Consider the following 6,874-nt stretch of genomic DNA (forward strand, 5'->3'; position numbering starts at 1 on the left):
AACTTGCTATTACCTCTTAAGTTTTGATTTATTTTTATTTTTAATTCCTTTAATTCCAGTTTGTGTACAGTTTCGGTTTCCATTTTTTTTTTGTTAATTAAGTCATACTTTTTAAATTGTGCAAATTCCGTCTCGTCATTGATTTTATTCTCCGTAAAATGTTCAAATTATTACTTTTTTCTAAATATTTTAGAAATCTATGATAAATTTGTTATATAAAATATTTTTAAACATTTAAAATTGAAAAAAATAGTAATATTTTAACAAAATTTGAAAATTTTTAAGATGTGAGATTTGGATTTAAAGAATTTTTTAAAATAATTTTTTTACATTCTAATTAAAATTTGATATTTAAATATCATGTGTTTTGGAGAAAAAAAACTTTAAAATGATTTAATAATTTAATTTATTAAAATTTTGAGTAAAAAATAATAGGTATTTGAGTATTTTAGATAGAAGAAAATCAACAATTAAAAAAAGACTAAACTTGCACGATTTTAAAATTAAAGGAACTTAATTAATTCAAAAATTATTAAAAAAACGAAAATTATGTATATACCACATTATAGGAATAAAAGAAATCGAACCTTATTTTTCTTATGAAGAAAGAATTACAATTTGAGTTATTAAATATACTATAGCAAGTTAATTTAATATAAATAGCAAGATACGTGGGTTGGTCCCTTGATGGGTGAAGAATGTATTACTCTAAACTTGCTTACATATGGCTAGAAAAAATTTATTCGTCTAGACTTGTTTTTTTATTCAAAATATGAATTTTTAATATTTTATAAAACAAAGTTAACTCTTCTCAAAATTATTTAATTTTTTATTTATGTAAGTTAAAATTAATATAGTATATATTTTTAAATATATAAAAGTAAAGACTAATTAATTATAGTTTTATAATTATTAAATTTTGACAAAATTTTAACATGGATAATATATACTTATAAATTAATAAAAACTATACTTTATATAAAATTAGTATTAATATAAAAATTTGTGTAACTTACGTAGCAATTATATTAAATATATTATTATAAGTTATGTCAATTATTTAATTATTAAAGTATAATCAAATATATTTTATTTATATATTTTTAAAAATATATTATATTTAATTAATATATATTAATTAAATATTAAATGATTTTAAATTTATTTAAAATTTTATAAATATAATTTATACTATAAAATTTTAACTATAGGTACGAGTTTCAAAATAAAATTATGTACAAAAATATTTGTGGAAAAATTTATAAAATGGGTAATTTATAACAATATAATTTGATTTTATACCTAGCAAGAGGACTATTTTTATTCCACAGTAAAAGTGAGAGAAATAAATTTAAATCATACAACCACACTGGATGATAAAAAAAAGTTATTTAAAATCATATAATCACTCAAAAAACTTACATGATTTTTTAAGAAAAAAATGATTTTCATGTTTAAATATTAACTATGAGCATGTTTAGGTAAGCCATTTAATCAAGTATTTATTAAATAATTTTTTATTATATAAAATTTTATGGCATAAATTTAATTATAAAATTTATTAAAATATTTTTAAAAAATTAATAAATTATATTAGAAGGCTTGTTGAAATAAAAAATTACAAAATTTATAAATTATTTTTATAAATTTTGCATAAATTCTTTTAAAAGCTTTTTTTTTATCAGATTTAATAATTAATATCTATTCATCCATTCTCACGTACATGATATTCTAATTATGTGCAGTGCCAAAAAGGTAAAAAGTAAATATATCATAATGCATCGATCATATTATGTAAAATTGAATCAAATTTTCAACTGAGTTTAACAGTATTGATTAAAGTATGATCCATAGCGTAAGGATTGTGCAAAGTAGAAGCAACTTTTTTATTTCGGAAGAAAAAAGTAAAATCTTCACTAAGATATATCAAAAGAGCACTACTTTTTATGCTTTGTGTGAAGCATTTTGTAAAAGAATAACTTAACTTTTTTGATTTTCGTAACCCAACATTCTCATCTTTGGAAAGCAAGAAAAGGTTGCGGTATATGGGTTCAAAAAATATAATTATATTTAAGGATTAAAAATAAAAGTATTAAGAAAAAGATAGATAAGCATCTCTTCTTTAAAACCTTAAAGATGTTTCTACTTTAGAATCGCTAAAAGATCATTACCTTGTCTACTTTAATTAAAACCCTTAAGCATAAGTATAGAATTTGTCGCTTATATGGCTTTTAAAAAGATAGGGTCTTTAAGAATTAATGTAGTCTGTGGAGGACAAAAGTGGGGTTTCCATGAATGCTTTCTCTCTTACCCTTACACCAAATCCAGCTTAACGTATTATATGCCCTATACCTTTTACATGTTTCCTTTTCACTTTTTTGCACTCTGTGAAAGGAGGAAGCCTCCATCTTAATTACTCCGTTTTCTCTTTAAATTGTCTACGGTTAATTTTTCTTTTTCTTCTTTTCTTCAACTTTCTTGGTGGACACTTGTGTGATTTAGGTGGCAATAACATTATTAGTTCTCTCGGACAAGATATCCTTTCTCAACGTACGGAAATGAATTTGCTGCAGTTTCAAAAAAGAACTAAAGGGTATGCAATTTGTTGTCTCACCATTCAAGCTAAATCCCTCTTTTCTTCTATCAAATTTACCAAATATTAAATAAAAGTAGGGGTTATAATGTCTTATACGTTTATGAAAAGACCGCTAAGAATCTTGATCACAGGTGCGCACACCGCATATATGTGGTCGCTGAATTATTTCAATTACTCTTGTTGAGATGAGCTTCACTAAACATTTGCCATTGCCCATTATATGATATACGTGAGATTATTTATCAGTGATCATAATGGTGAGGAGGAGAACTGAATAACAACAACAACCGTGTGATCAAATAAATTTACACTGAACCTTCGTATTATTAACAAGGGTTAGATATTTTAATCTTAAAATTTTTAGAAATATGACGTCAATTTTTAACTTTTATTTTAACGAGACTAACTTAACATTTGAAAAAAAAATTAAGAAATAAAATATTTCACACTTACTGTTTTAGGAACTAATATAAAAGTTTAGCCAATAAATTTAATTTGGATATCAGAGAAAATAAAATTCTGCAAGATGGAAAAAAAAAAGAACCAAAGTTTACTTTATTCTTTCTTATCTGAATGTGTATTAAGAAAATAAAAAAATAAAAGAAAAAAGTGGAACACCATTTTTTAGAGCAACTTGAAACAAATAAGTTTAAGAAGATCTGGCAGCTGGCATTATTACTTGTTAACATTAATATGCTTTATTTTTAAAAAAATCTTAAAGAAGGAAAAGTTAATAACGTTACTTTAGTTACTATTGTTTTCAGTTTTATTTCATTTCATCTCTACTGTTTCTTTTTCTTTATTTTATGTTTACCGAAGTTATTTCGCAACCATAGTTGAAAACTAATTCCTTTAAACCATGGAAATAAATGAAGTGAGTTTTGTCTCTTATAACAAAATACTTTTCATATCTATAACCAAGAACCAAACTTTTAACATGTTTAAGGGACATTTGTAATCTTACCCTCAGTCTATGTATCATCTTAGGCTTTGTATAATTATATATCTTCTGTTATTATCTTAAGCTAGCTTCTTAAATTTTCGTCGCTTATAGGGTAATACAATTAATGGTGTCGAAATTATTATTATTATTTGTTTTAAAAATTAATATAAAAAAATCTATATTCAAATCTGTTAAAATGAAAAAAAAAATGATTCTCTGAAGATAGAAATTCGGATTCTACCTCTACACTTTGAATTTTCTAGGAAGCTAATTAATTGATTAGTTCTTTGAAATAGTTAGATTATACTCATGTTTATGTTTGCCGGATATACCTTTGTTATATTAAATGAAAGGGTGGGATGAAATGGAATCTATTTTTCCTCAAAAGCAGGAAGATAAAGTTGGCACCTGGTTGTTATATACTTAAGTATGCAAAATTAAAAATAAAAGTAAGGGAATAAATGTGGAAAGTGGTTGCCCCTTTTACAACAAAGCTGCTCTCTTTTTCTACAGTTGTGGCTGTTCTTTGAACCCTTGCTTACATGGGTTATTTTTGATACATGCACCTTTTTGGACAATTTGGATGGTTAGTAAGCTTTCCTTACTTTTGCTAGAGTAAGATATATTTATAATTAAAAACATTAATGAAAGCAACGGTGCTAAGATAGCTTAGTGGCGAGGAAATAATGGTGGAAAGGTTGACAAGTAGTTTGACAAATATGCCTAATTTGCTTCTTCTTGCCACTAAGAAACAAACATGGAACGCATTTTGGGGTCATTTAATTGTTTATGCAGTGGTTTTCAATTATTCCTAATCTCAACTTGTGAGAATATAACTAGCATAATTTTAAAAGCTATATATTGGAATTTGGAACATTTGAAATTGACTCTAAGTAAATGAATTACATTAATTATATTGTACAATTATGAATCTAGTTAAAGCTAAGTTTTTGTTTTGGTTTACTTTAAATTAAGTAGATCATGTCCTTTTTTATGGTAGTGTAATTCTCTACTAAGTTTAAGTCGTTATTTTCTTAAATGTAGGTGTTGTCATGGTTGAACTAAAAAAATTGGGCATTTATTTCCTTTTTCTCAGTGGTGTATTAATTCAGTGCAATGTTTAGAATCTTATATTGTATATCTTGAAGTGATAAATATGTATTATTCTCAGGGTTAGAGTATCCTTTTAATTTGTACTTTTTATTAATAAAATTATATTTTTCTGATATATATATATATATATATATATACACACACACACACAATGCAAGTTTGTATTAGAATATCTCTGATACTTTCTATTAATATATGTTTTTTTCTTTTGCTGATTAATAGTTAATTTTAGAGCTTGATAATTATGACAATCAAGTCTTTTAGGTATGCAAATTTATAGTTTTAATAGCAAATGTAAAAAAATAAATCTAAATGCAGATGTGTGGAAGTTTCCTCCTTTTTGTTTATACTTTTTCCTTCTAGAGCCAACATAAGAGTGATGTGAGTTTCCTTAGGGCCTATTTTTTGTTTGATCTTTTATTAATTCCCTTTATCATAAACAATAATTAGTAAAAACTTATTAGAATTCTGGTGTTTTTTATTGAGTAAATACATGCTGTAAATCTTATATACGCTGGTTCTTTTCCTCTATGTCTTCTTTTGCTTCTGTTGTATGTTACAACAGTGAAGGGCATACAAAAAATTGGAAAAGTCGAGTTTGCGTTCACCTATTTTAGATCTGCCGACAAATATATCTCTCGAGTCTGGACTATTTTCACTTTTCATACTAAAGTACGTACGTGATTAAATTTTTGAAAGCTATAATGACCAATCAAAGAAGTAATTGAGGGACATATTACTATAGAAACATATATAATTGTAAAATAGGTGAAAATGCAAAAGTAAAAGGGAAAGTTTGAAAAGTTAAAAAAAATTGATCAATCTGAATCAATCTTTACAGTGTAAACAATGTTTAATTTTAAATTTCAATTATAAATCAAATAAATTCAAATATATTCTTCAATTATGAAACTTTGCTAAATAAATCATCAAGTTATGTTACCAACTTTTCATTTATTATTTAATTGCTTCTTTTTGTTGGTCCTAATCCTCATGCTGATGATTGATTAAAAGGACCTAGTTAACATACAAACATGGCCAATAAAGCACACAAAGTTCAAGTTTTAGTTTGATGAAAGTGTTTTTGGAAAATAGTCTTAAAAGGAGTACAGAGAAGAGGCTTTAAGAGTTTAGACAATTAAGAAACATACATTAGTTGGACTTGGATCAAGTACCAGAAATGAAGTGAAGTGGTTATTCAATTTAAAAATGAAGTTTTTGTGAAAATTACAATCTTATTCTGTTAATGATCCGCCAGTTTTTTTAGCCGCATGAATTAATGGTTAAAAGATACTTAAAATAATAATTCTGGGCATGTTCTAGAACTATCACTATGTTGTTTATTTTCGTGAGCACAAATTTTATTTAGATCATGTGTGAATTCAACCATAAACAACCGTCCATTTCCTTTAAAAAATTGTTCTAACATTCCATTTCCTTTGAAAAATTGTTCTAACTTCCTAGTGTTAAATAAACAAGTTTGAGAACTAAAGAGAGCTTACGAATTAAGCGATATATTTTAAAGACTCAGTTGTATATCTGTATTTAACATTTTATCAGTAGTCATGATAGAATACTTCAAAAAATAGAATACAAATATGTCAAGTTTTTTATGAAGTTTTTCAATTTGATCTTGGATGCATATTGCTGAATGCATCACAAATATAGGGATTTGGTTGGATGGTAGAATTATAGGGTAGATTTAACAGAAGTAAAAATCACATTCAAAAGATAGATATGTGGAAGAGCAAGCAGCGCATGCCAATAACGACATGCAAAATCCACGTGATAGTGTTTTTTAGGCAGATCCAAATCTCTTGAAGATAGAGAGGGACCAGACCACGATGGAAAGAAAGGTACTTGGGCCTGAGCCCAGACCCATCGTGCAGACGTGGACCCTCTTTTGAGCGTAGTTCGTGTATATCTTTCCTATTTATTCATGGTAAATACTTCCTCATGGACCCAATAAAAAATATAAAATATTTCCTCATTATTTCCAGTAATTCGTTTAAAGATTTCATTATCATATCATAGAACTAATTAAAGTCCTTTTTTGGTCAAGTCATGCCTTCACTTTTCTCAGATTTGTCAATATATATACAGTAGTAGGTTTGGCTTAGCTTAAAAGAAAGAAGAACATAAAAATTGAAAATCACGGGATAATTCGTTCTTTAATTGATGTGGGTCTGATTTGAGACATGAAAAGTATAAATCTTTGTTTT

Source organism: Abrus precatorius, unplaced genomic scaffold, assembly GCF_003935025.1.
Source record: "Abrus precatorius isolate BTA unplaced genomic scaffold, Abrus_2018 Scaffold7, whole genome shotgun sequence".
Classification (NCBI taxonomy): domain Eukaryota; kingdom Viridiplantae; phylum Streptophyta; class Magnoliopsida; order Fabales; family Fabaceae; genus Abrus; species Abrus precatorius.